The sequence below is a fragment of the Notamacropus eugenii genome, chromosome 7 (genome assembly GCF_028372415.1).
Source record: "Notamacropus eugenii isolate mMacEug1 chromosome 7, mMacEug1.pri_v2, whole genome shotgun sequence".
NCBI lineage: Eukaryota > Metazoa > Chordata > Mammalia > Diprotodontia > Macropodidae > Notamacropus > Notamacropus eugenii.
The window spans coordinates 122,768,357-122,783,091 of NC_092878.1; the positions used below are offsets into that span (position 1 = coordinate 122,768,357).

General features: G+C 40.6%; 1 protein-coding gene across 2 annotated transcripts in view; it reads right to left on the reverse strand.

The window, feature by feature from the left end:
* SGMS2 (sphingomyelin synthase 2) overlaps positions 1-14,735 on the reverse strand; it is a 107,302-nt gene that overhangs the window by 62,611 nt on the left and 29,956 nt on the right. The gene's annotated exons all lie outside the window — the stretch shown is intronic.

Below are 14,735 nucleotides of genomic sequence, written 5' to 3' on the forward strand. Positions count from 1 at the left end.
TAATGATAATTAATAAAATGTTAATGATAAGCAATAGGTTTTCTTTCTTCTTGGACTCTTCCCTTTTCTACCAAAAAGGGAGTGAACCTCCCAGTTCTGCCCCAGTGGATCGGCCAGAGGGGAAATTACAGAATTTTAAGGAAGCCATAACTCTATACCAAGGGAATAAAATTGTTCATGAAGCCATGTTCTCAGGTCTATAAAATGTTACATTGATAAGGGAATCAAAATTAAGTTTGACGTGTGTTTTAGTATATGTTATCTTTATACAAAATGAATGGCAGACACATTTCCAAATGCACATAACTGAATGAATTTTGTATGTGGGATCAGATAAGAGTACCAAGTAAGAACAGACCTACAGTTCATAGAACCATAAAAACAAAACAATATGATATTTTAAAACAAAATTATTCAAAAATAAAGCAATGGTATTTCCAAAATGAATTGCCACGTCATTTTCTCTCACATAACATGTGTTATCTACATAGCAAATTTAATTGACATAGAGTAATAATTCTAGGTATGCTAGGCCTGGAGTCAGGAAGACCCAACCTCTTGAATTCAAATCTGGCCTCAGACACTTAATAGTTGTGTGACCCTGGGCAAGTCACTCAACTCTATTTGCCTCAGTTTCCTCATCTGTAAAATGAACCACTCCAATGTCTCTTCCAAGAAAAACCTAAATGGGGTTATAAAGAGTTGGACAGGACTGAAAAATGAATGAAAAAATACACATATATACATATACACATCACATATAACATTACACATATGTATCAAGTTTGTAAGGAGATACATGTCTGTGCACACACAAGCATTCACACACATATGTATATACATACATACACATATGAATTGTTTAGGTCATGATGCTAATGGGACCAGTTATAATTTCATTCTGTTCATCAGTCACTCATTATACTCACTAGTACCCTGGGCAAATATATGTATGTCTTTGTTTACAAGGGAGAAAGCATAGCTATCTGAATATAAATCCATCACTAGAGAAGCTGTCTGGAGGGTATATGCTACCACAGCATCTTTTTTGTAGACGATACACACAACAAAAGGTATTAATGAGTCAGATCATGGCTTTTGTGGGTTTCCTTTTTTTTTTTAAAAAAAGATACAGTTGGTTATTTTGAAGTTAAGTAACTTAGTGAACACGCTGCTTTGATTGTCATGAGATGGTTAAAGAGATGTTCTACAGAAATCTCATACAACTTGATTTTTGGGATAGACAGTAACTTTCCCCCAAAGCACCTGTTTTTACACTTGAAAGACTGAGATCTCATCTGGCAATAAGGAACTGCAAACATCTCGAGGGACTTAAGAAACTGGAAGTACATTCCTATTAGATGTATGAATTCAGAAGCTACTCAAAGGTCTCACACCTGGAAAAATGCCAAAGTACAAAACAGCGTGTGGTTAGGGATACATTTTACCTGGAAGGTGGACAAAAGATAATTTCTGAAGAGATTAGTTATTAGAAAGGAAACTTTTACTTGAGAGATGCTATGTTCTATTTTTTTAACATGACACAAATCTTTCATAACATGACCTCAACCTACCTTTCTAGCCTCATAATACATCTCCCCATCGCTCCCCTTCCCTTACCCTATTGTCCAGCCAAACTCGCCTTCTTGTTTCTCACATGTATCACGGAATCTTCCACCTCTGTGTCGCCTTTGTACTAATCCCCTTCAATGCCTGAAATGTACACCTTCCTCACCTCTGCCTGTGTGGAGTGGAGTAAGTCCGGTAAATAGCATGTTAGACTAAGAATTAGTTAGACTTGGTGCTGAATCCTGCCTAAGGTCCTTATGAGCTGTGAGGCCCTGGTTGAGTCATCAATTTCTCTCGATCTCAGTTTCCTATCTGTAAAGTGAGGGGATGGTCCCTGCAGCTCTCTAAGTTCCTTCCCAGTTCTGAATCTAAGGTGCTATGATCTTTCTGACTTCAAGATTCAGCTCAAACAGTATCCAGAGAAGTCTTTGATGAGCTTTCCTCTCCTCCAGCTGCCAGTGCCTTTGTTTTCCCAAACTATCTTGTATTAAATCTGTTGTTGTTCAGTTGTGTCTGACTCTTTGTGATCCCCATTGAGGGTTTTCTTGGCAAAGATACTGGAGTGGTTTGCCATTTCTTTCTCTAGATCTTTTTATAGATGAGGAAACTGAGGCAAACCAGGTTAAGGGTCTTGTCCGGGGTCACACAGCTAGGAAATGTCTGAGGCAGGGTTTGAGGTCAGGTCTTCCTGATTTTAGGCCCAGTGCTCTATCCACTGAGGCACTGAGCTGGCTCCTATCAATTCTGTATCTACTTATTAAAGCACATGTTGTCCCTCCCAGTAGAGTATAAGCTCCTGGTGGAGAGGGATGGTTTCATTGTCATATTTGTAACCCTGACAGCACCTGGCACATAGCAAGCGCTTCATAAATGCTTGCTGCTTAGTTTCACTGTACAAGTGGAACACGATCATTTCAACAATTTTGATAGACATTTACTAAGAATCCAGCAGGGGCTGTTGAGAAGTCATTCCAAACACAGAGTACAGCATATACAAAGGAACAGAGATTGGAAACCCTAAATCTGTCTGTACAAGGTTGGCTGGACGGAAGTACTATAAGGTAGAGGAGCAAGTGAGTGAGGTGGTATTTCAGTACCTCACAGAGGATCTTTAAACCTCTTTGGCAGGTAAGAATTTGGTGGTTTCTGAAGAGCTCTGAACAGAGTGGTGCCATGGGCAACTGTCTAAGGAAGGATTCTGGCAGTAAAATAAAAGAAGAAAAAGAAAGCGAAGGTGGTCTCGATGCGCTATTTCAAATTCTCTCACTACATACCCCTACTGAAAGAGAAAAAACAAAACCCTTGAGAAATAAATTCCTACATTGGCTATATCGCATATAGCCACTCACCCATACAATATGTACATAAACACACATACATTATACAATACATATATACATACAGCACAGATAACATGTATTACATATTTGTGCACATACATGTGCATACACACATATATGTAGATATATACACGCATATATACATCCACATACAGATATATATACACACATCCTGAGTCATCACCTTTCTATTAAGAGGTAGATAACATTTCAACATGGATCTCCTGGAATTCTGTTGGGTCATTTCACTAATTAAGTTCTTAAGTCTTTTAAATTTGTTTATTTTAATAATATGGTGGCAAATGGATAAACTGCTTTCGTAATTCTTTTCACTTCACTCCACATCAGTTGATAGAAATTTTTGGGTTTCTCTGAAACCATCCCTTTCATTTCTTACAGCACAACAGTAATCTGTGACATTCATATACCACAATTTATTCAGCCACTCCCCAATGGATGGGCATTCCCTCAAGTTTCCAATTCTTCACCACTACAAAAAAGAGCTACTTTAAATATTTTTGTATGTATTGGTCATTTTCCTCTTCCTTTGATCAACCTTAGTAGTGATATTCCATAAACAACTCAATAGCCTTTTGGACATAGTTCCAAATTGCTTTCCATAATCATTGGACTAATTCGTACTTCCACCATATTAATGTACCTGGTTTCCTCTATCTCCTCTAATATCTGCCATTTTCCCTTGTTGTCAGCTTACCAAATCTGATAGGTTTGAGCTGATTGCATTTTTCTAATTATTAATGATTAGATCAGTTTCTCATATGGCTATTGATAGCTTAGATTTCTTCCTCTGAAAACTGCCTGTTCATATTCTTTGAACACTTATCAATTGGAGAATAACTCTTAATCTTGTACATTTGACTCAGTTCTCTCATGTATTTTAGAAAGTAAACTTTTATCAGAGAAACTTACTGTATTTTTTCTCAGCTTTGTGCTTTTCCTCAAATTTAGCTTTATTGATTTTATGTGTACAAAAACTTCTTTATTTTACACAATCAAGTTTATCTTTTTTATCCTCTGTGAACCTATGTCTTCTTTGGTCATGAACTCTTCCATCAAAATAAAAATTATGCAATCGTAGAATTAAAGTTGCGAAGGATCTTATAGAACTTCTGGCTTCCAATCTTATCCAAATAACGAATCCTGCCTACAACAACACGAACAAGTAGTCATCCAGCTTCTACCAGATGACCTTTGATGACAAGAAACTTGCTATTTACCAAGGAAATACCTTCCATTTTTAGACTGTTCTAATTGTTAGGATGCTTGATAGCACTGAGGTGGAACAGTGAATATAGGGCCTGGAGTCAGGAAGACTCATCTTCCTGAGTTCAAATCTGGCCTCAGACATATGCAAGCTGTGTCAAGCTCTCTGGGCAAGTAATTTAACCCTGTCTGCCTTAGTTCCTCACCTGTAAAATGAGATACAGAAGGAAATGGCAAACGTGCATGCATGTGTGCATGCGTGCGTGTGTGTGTGTGCGTGCGTGCGTGTGTGTGTGTGTGTGTAGACACTTTTCTTTACAGCACACAGATAAGAGAATTTAGAGCTGGAAGGAAGTTTAGAGAGCATATTGTCCAGAGGTTTTGAGCTTGGGATCCACAGGCACCCAAGAAGTTTGAGAATTTGTATGGGAAAAAAATTACATCGATTTCAATATAATTGGTTTTCTTTTTAATCCTATGTATTTTATTGTTATGCTCTGGGTCACACAGCTAGTAAGTGTCTGAGGCCAGATTTGAACTCAGGTCTTCTTAGCGCCAGGCCTGAGTGTTCTATCCACCACACTGTCAGCTGCCCTATGTCCTTTCTCTATACTTACTACAAACTCTTCAAGAGTTGTCTGGACTCTAAATTCTACACTGTAGATTCCAGTAAGGAGAATTGAATTTGGCTTCTGAAGATAGGGTAATAAAGTGGAGGTAAATCATGTTGTTGTGGAGCTGTTTCAGTCATATCCGACTCTTTATGACTCTACTTGGAGGTTTCTTGGCAAAGATCCTGGAGCAGTTTGCCATTTTCTTCTCCTCTTCATTTGACAGATGAGAAAACTGAGGTTAAACAGGATTAAGTGTATTGCCCGAAGTCACACAGCTAGTTAAGTGTCAGGGGCCGGATTTGAACTCAGGAAGATGAGTTTTCCTGACTCCAGGTCCAATGTTCTCTATCCAGGTGCTCAGGCAAATCACAGGCCTCACATTATTATTCAGCCCATGAGTAGATTTAAAGCATCAGAGTATGCCTTCTAAGGAATCTCTGTTATCATTTCCCTTTCCAGTCTTCAGACTCCGGTCTAGGTGCCAACGTTTATTGCTTCCTTGATCTTTCCTGCTCCCTGTCTCTGTCTTTCAAGTCCCTCCTTAGTCTCTGAAGAAGCTAGATCTTTTCTTGAGGATGAAAAACTAGGGAAACAGCAAAAGAAACCAATGAGACTCAACATGGAGCACTCCAGAAAAGACTAAGACAAAACCCAGACTGAGAGAAACACAACCGAAGTACAAATGTATGAGTGAGACAGGTTACCAGAAACATCAGAAAGAAAGCCAGAGCTAAGGCTTAAAAAAAAGACACTAAGGATAATCAAAAGAGTTTCTTTTGGCATATTCAAAATCGAAAGAATTAAATATAGCCAGAATTTACATAATTGCAAAGTGCTTTGTATCTATTATCTCATTTGCTTTTTAAAGAAGGCAATATATTATCCAATAATTATTATCCCCAGGTAGGAGATAGGCAGCTAGGGGACTCAGAGGATACAGGGCTGGGCCTAGAGTCAGGAAGACCTGAGTTCACATACTGACTAGCTGTGTGACCCTGACCAAGTCACTTAATGTCTGCATGCCCTAATCCACTGGAGACAAAAGGCAAGCAACTCCTGTGTCTTTGCCAAGAAAACCCCATGCACAGTATGGTCCCCAAGGCCCACAAAGAGTTGGACGCAACTGAACAACCGCCATTTTTAAATGGGCTAATGAAGGCTCTCTCCAGAGAGAACTAATGGAAGTGAGACTCACACCCAGCTTTCCCTCCAAGGTCAGTGGTCTTTCCACAAGGCCACATTGCTCCTCTTCTCTAACAGAATAGATTTAGAATGAAGTGAGCGGAACCAGGGGAACAGCCATTTATAAACAAGAACTGAAAGACTTAACTCCGATCAACGCCATGACCAACCATGACACCCACCTAAGAAAATGGTAATGGACTCAAGATGCAGAATGACACCTAAAATTCTGCAGAATTTTGTTTTGACTATGCATAGTTATGACCAGGATTTTGTTTTTCTTTTAATCTTTTTCCCCCAGTATTCATCAATAAATATTTATAAAGCACCTATTATGTGTCAGGAACTGTGCTAAGTACTGAGAATACAAAAAAGTTAAAAGACGGTCCCTGCCCCAATGGGATGAGGAGTTCTAGGGGAGAGAGGCAGGAAAGAAAATAACTTTGAAAATTTAAAACAATTTTTTTCATCTAATTTCTTAATAAAACTAAACTAAATTAAACAAAAAAAAGAATTCAAAATAATATATATTAATAAATAGTTGCATATTAAGTGTTTCAAGAAGATACAGAGATAGATAAGCATTAATTACACAGATCTTCCTAAATCCTTCATATTTTTACTTGACTTCTCCCCTTAATCCACCAGTTGATACTACATTTCTAACTCCCTCCTTGAACACTGTGGCTTCAAGCCTCATCTTTATCTCATATCAAGAATTATCAGCAGTTTCCTCTTTCTTCAATTCTCTTCAGGAGGAAAAAGAGAGACAAATACAATTGTCAGTTTACAAATTAAGACACTGCAGATGACACAAGTAAAGCAATTTGCCCGAAATCCCCTAGAGAGTCACAGAACCAGGATTGGAAACTAAGGTCTCCAGACAATGCCCTGCCTCCCTCAGATACAAAACTGTATTAAAGGCAGCAAGGAGAAAACTTGATAGCTTTAGCTTCATGACACTTCTGCTGTTGAGTCATTTTTCAGTCATGTCCAACTCATTTTGGTCGTGTCTCACTCTTAGTGACCCCATCTCGGGTTTTCTTGGCAAAGATAAAAGAGTGTTTTGCCATTTCCTTCTACAGCTCATTTTACAGAAAAGGAAACTGACTGAGGTACACAGCGTTAAGTGACTTGCCCAGGCTCACATAGCTAGCAAGAATCTGAGGTCACATTTGAATTCTGAAGATGAGTCTTTCTGACTAGAGGTCATTGCACAACCTCAAGACTTTAGCCCTGGACAACAGAGCAGACAGCAAGAGTCCAGGCTATATCCCCATTTGCATTCAGAACATTGCTGTAGGATGAGAAAATGCCTGACAAGGATGAACAGAGTGAGGGCAGGGAGAGGGGGAAAGCTTGGGTTGTATGACAGTGTTTGTCTAGGTTCTTTTTTTTTTTTCCAATGTATTTATTTATTTAACTTTTTTAACATTCATTTTCACAGAATTTTGGGTTCCAAATTTTCTCCCCCCTTATCCCCTCCCCCCACCCCAAAACACTGAGCATTCCAATTGCCCCCATCACCAATCTGCTCTCTCCTCTATCATCCCTCTTTGCCCTTGTCTCCATCCTCTCCTCTGTCCTGTAGGGCCAAATAACTTTCTAAACCCCTTTACCTGTATTTCTTATTTCCTAGCAGCAAGAGCAGTACTCGACAGTTGTTCCTAAAACTTTGAGTTCCAACTTCTTTTCCTCCCTCCCTCCCCACCCCCTCCCTTTGGAAGGCAAGCAATTCAATATAGGCCATATCTGTGTAGTTTTACAGGCTTTGTCAACAAATTAGATACATAGCTGGGGGGAAGGGGGAAGTGAAGAGTCAAAGATGACACCTAGATTGTGACCCTAAATGACTGGGAGGATGGTGGTGTAATAGGGAAATTTGAAAGGGAGAAGGCTTTGGGGGACAGGCAATGAGTTCAATTTGGGATATGATGAGTTTAAGATTTCAGTGAAATCCAGTGGAAAGAGAGCCCCAAAACTGAATTCAATATCTGCCTCCATCACCTGTGTGGCAAGTCATTTAATGTCTCTGGGTCTTAGTTAATTTATCTGTAAAGTGAGAAGTATGGGCCATGATATCAGAGATGATGAAGCATACTTACTACCCATCTCCTAAGAAAGAGGAGACAGAGTCAAGATGCAGAATGGAACGTGCATTTTTTCCCCTACAAATGCTTGAATTTATTATTTTGATGATCATAGTTGTTACAAGGGTTTTGTTTTCCTTTATTACACCCTGCTCCCTACCAAAGATGTATGAAGATTAAGTAGATGGCTGTTAAAAGAAAAATAAAATAAAATTAGAGGGTTGGAGGAGATAGGCCTCCAGGGTCCCTCTAGCTCTTAATCTGTAATTTTATGTAATTCAGTCATTATTGGTTCCTTTAGAGATTACCCAGCCTACTATTTATCTCTGAAAGCCTTTAAGGTGGGAAACAGCTCCTACCAACAATTTCTTAAATGTGGCAGCGTCCATTCTGTAAAATCTAAAAATCAGAGAGAAGAAAAAAACAAAGAATTCCCAAAGCAATGTGCCATTTAAGACTGGAAGTCAACACCCAGACATTATGACTTTCACAGTAGACTTAACTTACAAAACATATAATTAGTCATCTAAATTTGCTTTGTAATCGACATGCACTTGAACCTTCTAAATGTAGAGATTATGACAAACTGCCTATAATGTGGGTAAAACAACATTTGTTGAAAATCTGTGGGCAAGAGTGCACTGCATTTTGTGGGATGGGGAGTCCAGATGTATAACCCTGTCATTGTATACTAGCATGTCAATCACAACCAACATGAAGGAGATTCCTTGTATACCAAGATGTCTAGGTACATTCTCTCCACTTCTGAAATTAAAAGCTCCATTCAGCGGGCCTCATCTGAACTCAAGGGGCCCTCACCACAAAATCATCAACTTGTCATTTGCAAAATCCTACCGTGGTAAAGCCAGATTCAGCTTTCCTCCCAGCATGACTTTTCCCAGGACCCTTCTCTTTTAAAAGATGTTCTCTCCCTTCCTTGACAGAAAACCAACCATCCAGTAAAACAGAGGACGCTTATCAGCAAGCCCCACCCCTAGCTATTTGTCTGGGGGTAATTTTCCGCCAGTACCACCATGAGGATTCCCCTAAAAACAAATCAACAACCTAAATCACACTCTGATTATGTTCAAATATACAATTCATTTTGAGACACAAACCACACAGTCCTGAAGCTAAAGGTTATCAGCTTTATCACTCAACTGATTTGGCAGAATTGTACAGGATTCAGCTGTTCCTTTTAGGTACACGTTGTTTTTATACTACTAACAAAAAACTCAGTCATCTCCTCTAGGCCCAAGTCTTGGCTCTAATTCATCTCACTTCAAGCTCCCCAATTCCCCCAGGCTGACTTCTTTCTCTTAGTACAGTGCCTGACACATAGCACTTGCTTAATAAATGCTTTATCTAGCTGAACTTCCTAACTCATGGGAAAAGCAGTGTCATTTACTGTCTAGGATCCAGGTCTATAGCACACTTGGGGAAACTGCTCCCCTCAACAGCCATCTGAAACTCCATTTCAGCCAATGTCTTCCAAGCTCTGGCTTCTAGGAATCCTTTGGGTAGCCTCTCTCGACTGCGAGCACCCTGTTTCCCTGCACTTAACATACCATCTCAATGGGCTCAGTTCTTTCTTACCTCTTGGTTCTTGATTTTAATATTGTTCTAACAGGCTAATTCCAGGTTCACCACTCATATTTGTGGGTTATCCAAATAGTGAGGAAGAGAACGGGGTGAAAATCAATGAGCAGAAGAGACTGAGGTTCTTTTTCCAGCATATTTTAAAAACTACCTTGTTTCTTAAAAATCTCACCTTTGTTGGTCTCCATTCCCCCATCCCCACCCCCCTACCCTGCCCAGTCCAGAGATCCCATTGCACAGAATTCCCATTTGGAACCCTGGCTAAAAATCTACCATGCATACAAGTGGCATAGCAAACAAACTCTCATTTGACTATCAGTGTTATGGTATATAGTAGAAGGAGCACTGAGTCCAGAGTCAGAAGAGCTGGGTTCCAGTCTTGTCTCTGACGCTTACTACCGTATGACCTTGGCGGAGTGAATCATCTAGCTTGGATGTCAACTTCCTGCTCAGTAAAATGAGGGAGAGAGATGAGATGTCCTTGGAGATCTCTTCCAGCTGTACACCTGTGGTCCTAGGAACATCCTGGCCTGCAGTAGGGGTAGGGCAAGAGCAGGGGGGTTGGTGGGTCATCTCCCAACCCACCATGACTTTAGGATAAAGAGGTGTTTCTTACAAAACCTCTTCACAACTTAAACTCTGCTAAAACTAAGAAAGCCTGGGTGACGTGAAAAACATCTCTCCTAACAGGCCCCAGACTGATTTAGCTATGGAAATAATGGCTCCATTCCAAAAAATACATATTTTCCTGTCATGTGGTAAGGTTCATTACTAAATTTGGGGCTGTGCGTTTGTTTTTTGGAATGGAAATGTGCTCAGAAATTTCAGTAGCTTGCAGTAGGCTGTATCTATAATTCATTCAGATATGTATACAGAGTCTGAGTTTCTTCTTTGTGGCTGGCCAAATTTATTCTAAGGCCCTGACTTAAAAGGTTGTTGAATAAGGAGTTCTTTCACTTGCAGAAAAATTCTTCCAACCAAACCCACTCTTAGTTCTTTAGCCTGTTTGCCTAGGTGTGTTATTGCTAGGGTTTGGCCTCTGTTTGCCTCTGGGCATCATAAACTCAGTCTTACCTTCTGCTCGATAGAGGTGTTGAACATGAGGTGTTAAGCATTTAGAAAAGCAAGAGGTGATTACTATAAACCAACATGGGTTCATTAAGCTCAAGTCATGCAAACTAACCTCATTTTCCTTTTTGAGAGGATTCAATGATATTCTGCTTTCTAAGGATATTCTACTCTCCCAACTGGCTTTTTCAGCACATACTGTCTCAGACCATCTCCAGTCATCCTGACTTTTGTTCTGCCACTGGACTTCAATGACTCTGAGAGTGAGGTTGATGACTGTGCAACCCTGCCTCACTTAAATCCGATCCACAATCAAGTCAAGACATCACTGGTCTTCTTCAAATTAAGGATGAACAATGACTACAACTCTCCTGGATGTTTCTGCAGCTTTTAGCAACAGCCATCACTCTCTATCCTTCTGAATACTTTCTTCCCTCAACTTCAGGGAAAACATCTTTTCCCTGCTATTCCTTCTACCTGTTTAGTAGCTCTTTCTACCTTTTCTTCTGAGGGATCAGTGTAGTACACTGTGATTAGGAGTCAAAGGACTGAGTTTAAAGGCCCGCTCTGCTACTAGGATTGGAGGTTTGGTAGCTGGAGGGAACTTCAAAAGCCATCTGGTTCAATTCCATAACTTTACAGATGAAGAAACTTAGGCTCAGAGAAAATTGAGTGACTAGTCCTATTGTCACATATGGAGTGTGAGAGATGAGATTTGAATCCAGGACCTTTGACTCCCAAGCTACTGTTGTGGTTTCATGGTGTGCTGTGGCAGGACCGTCTCAAAGAATTCAGAGTTAGACCACCTCGAATCCAAGCACAGGCATTTACTGGGAATGACATCTCCAATGGGCTGAGTTCCAAGAGAAACCAGCAGCTCAGTAAGACAAGACAGGAAATTTTATATTGTAATGATGCTGATTATACAACTGAAATTATGAATTTTTAAAAAGGCAGGAGGGATTTGTTAAGGGATTAGGTAATAGGGGAGGGTCCCAGCTTCAGTGAAACTACACATGTGATTATCTGCACTGCATACAGAAAAAATCCATGGGGGAGGGAGAGGCTTGTATGTATGAAGGATGATATAATAAGCCTCTCTACATCATAAGTTCACCTAAAGGGCAGCTTTTGCTATTACTGTGCAGGTGCCTACTTAGGGAAAGTCCCCTCTATTGTTTCGGGGTCCATATCCTGCCTGGGCATCCTGGAGTTGCTGCTTTCTCATTGGCTGGCTATTGTCCGAAATTAGATGGATATGTCTGTGGTTGAGTGCGTGGACACATTTGCTGTTTCTGTGGGAAATATAAGGAATGAGTCTGGGGGCAGTGGCTAGGATCCTATCACATGGACACACCTCCTGTTTCTGTGGGAAATATGAGTTCATGGACACACCTATTGATCTAGTGAGCAGTAAGGCATATGAGGAAGCTAGGATAGTGAATTGGGGGGCGGGCCAGTCGCTGGATCGAGCCTGCGGTCCTGTGGTGTGGTCAAATCAGGGCATGCCTGCTGTTCAGAGGGGGCCACAAGAAAGTAAGAATATTGGGGCTGGGGATAGCTTTGTTCCCATTCCATCACTACCACCACGCTACTCCTGTGACCTTTGACAGGCTATCTCCCGAACCTCATGTTCCTCATTTGTGAAAGGACTACCTGAACTAGATGAACTCTGATGTCCTTTCCAGATCTATGATCACCTTGTTCCTCATCCTCTTCCTGGGAGACTCCTTCACATGACTGTCCCTCAAGGGCAGTCTCTGACCATCTTCCCTTTTCTCTCCAGCCTAGTCTCATTCACTCCCAAGGTTTCAATGACCACTTCTATGTAGAAGACTCCAGCTCTATTTTTAATCTCTTTTCTGACCTCTAGGCCCCAATCTCCAAATAACAATACAAAAAGAAATCTCACTTGGAACTACATAAAGGAAGTCTCCACCTGAATGTCCCACTCATCTCAACAAAAAGAAGGATGGATAAGGACGTGAGATTTCACTAAGATGGGGAGTTCCTTCTACCAGTGCAGGTCGTAGTTTCAGCAAGTCACTTACAGTTGTTGTTACTTAGTCATTTCAGTCGTGTTCAAATCTTCTTGATTCTTTTTGGAGAGCTTTCTTGGCAGAAATGCTGGTGTGGTTTGCCATTTTCTTCTCCAGTTCAGAGGTAGAAACTGAGGCAAATGGGGTTAAGTGACTTGCCCAGGATAACACAGCTAGTAAGTGTCTGAGGCCAGGTTTGAACTCTGGTCTTCCTGACTCCAGGCCCAGCACTCTATTTACTGCACCACCTAGCTCCCCTTAGACATTGTTTTCTATTATAATTCAACAACTGTTTCAATTCAACAGTCCAAAGACTCTGATCTCCTTGCTATCTCTTAATGAAGACATGCTACCTCTTGACTCTAGGTTTTTTCACGGGCTGTGCCCCTTGCCTGGAATTCTCCCTTTCATCACCACATTAGCTAGCCACCTACCTTCAGTTTCCTTCAAGTTTCACCTTTAGTTAGAATTCTGTTCCAGTCCTCTCTTGTACCATTGTATCCTCTGTAGTGATTATATCCAATTTATCCAAGCTATAGCTTATTTGTACGGAGTTATTTGCATATTGTCTCACCCACTAGCCTGTGAGCTTTGTGAGGACAAGGGAGATCGTTTGCCTAGTAAGGGCTTAGTAGCTTGTTATTTTCCATACTTGAAGAGTACCAGAATGAATTCATTATGTCAGAGATCAATGTATAATGTGTCCGACTGTGGCTGATCAGACCAATACAACTTGAAAGGGTCTATCACAGGTCAGACACAAATAGCCCATATGAACGACTGCAATGGAGAAGTCTTGAAATTTGTACATCTCACATTTCTTTTGAGCCCATACAAGTTTGCTTTGATCACAGAGCACAGCTCCTTTGATGTGGGCATGCCATGCTGGGTGATCCTGTGCCAGTGTTTCCCAGGTCTCACAACTGATTCCAAAGTACTTCAGAAAGACCTTGAGAATGCTAGTTCAATAATATTATGATTAATGTTAATTAACAAATTGTTAAATTAATAAATGTTAGTTGACCGACTGAATGTACATCGAAGTCTCTACTTCATGCAAGTCACGGCAAAACTATTTTAGGTGTAAACAGCATTAGACTAGCCGTATAATAAATGTAAGGGGCACTTAGGTGGTGCAGAGCACTAGGCCCAGAGTCCGGAAAATCTGAGTTCAAATGGGACGTTAGACACTTACTAGCCGTATGACCCTGGGCAAGTCACTTAAACCCCCTTTTTCCTCAGTTCCTCATCTATAAAAATGGAGACACGCTGAAGAACAAATGACAAATCACTCCAGAATCTTCCTAAGAAAACTATGTCCATGGAGTCATGTAGAGTCAAACCCAACTAAATGACTCAGCAGCAATAGTTAGGAAGCTACATCTGAAGTCAGGGAGACCTTGGTTTGAATTCTGACTCTGACAACTAGAAATCATTTGATTTGATTGGCCAACTAATAATCTCTCTGTCCCTCATTTTCCTCATCTGCAAAATGAGAGGTCTGGACTTACTGACCTCAGCTACACTTGATCATCACAAGAGGTTTTCTAGGTCAAGCACACACTTCTTTCCTCTTTTCCTTCTCCCCTCCTCTTTTGCTCTGATAAATTAGACAACTAGTGGAGAACAAAGAGGATACAAGCCTAGAGGTTAACACAGCCCTGCCTACCAAGTTTCAGAGCCAGGGTGGCATGAAAAAAGCCTGGGGGAAGTGACACAAGGCAAAGGCAGTTGGCATGGTTTTTTCTAAGAACAGAGAGAGGGGGAGAGAGAGAAAAAATGACTATCATCAAGGAAGCAAGCAGACCTTTTTCTTACAACTGTTTCCCATGATAAGACCTGATAGCAAGGCAGTGAGTAAACTCCAGGCAGGAGAGGGATTGATAGTAAGAACTGGCCAGAGCAGAATGGCCCAAAGAATAGATTATCCTAAAGGAAACAAGGTCATTGAATAGCCCTTCAGGAGATTTAACTCTGAACCCCCAAACTGTTCTTTAACCTTCCAAACTT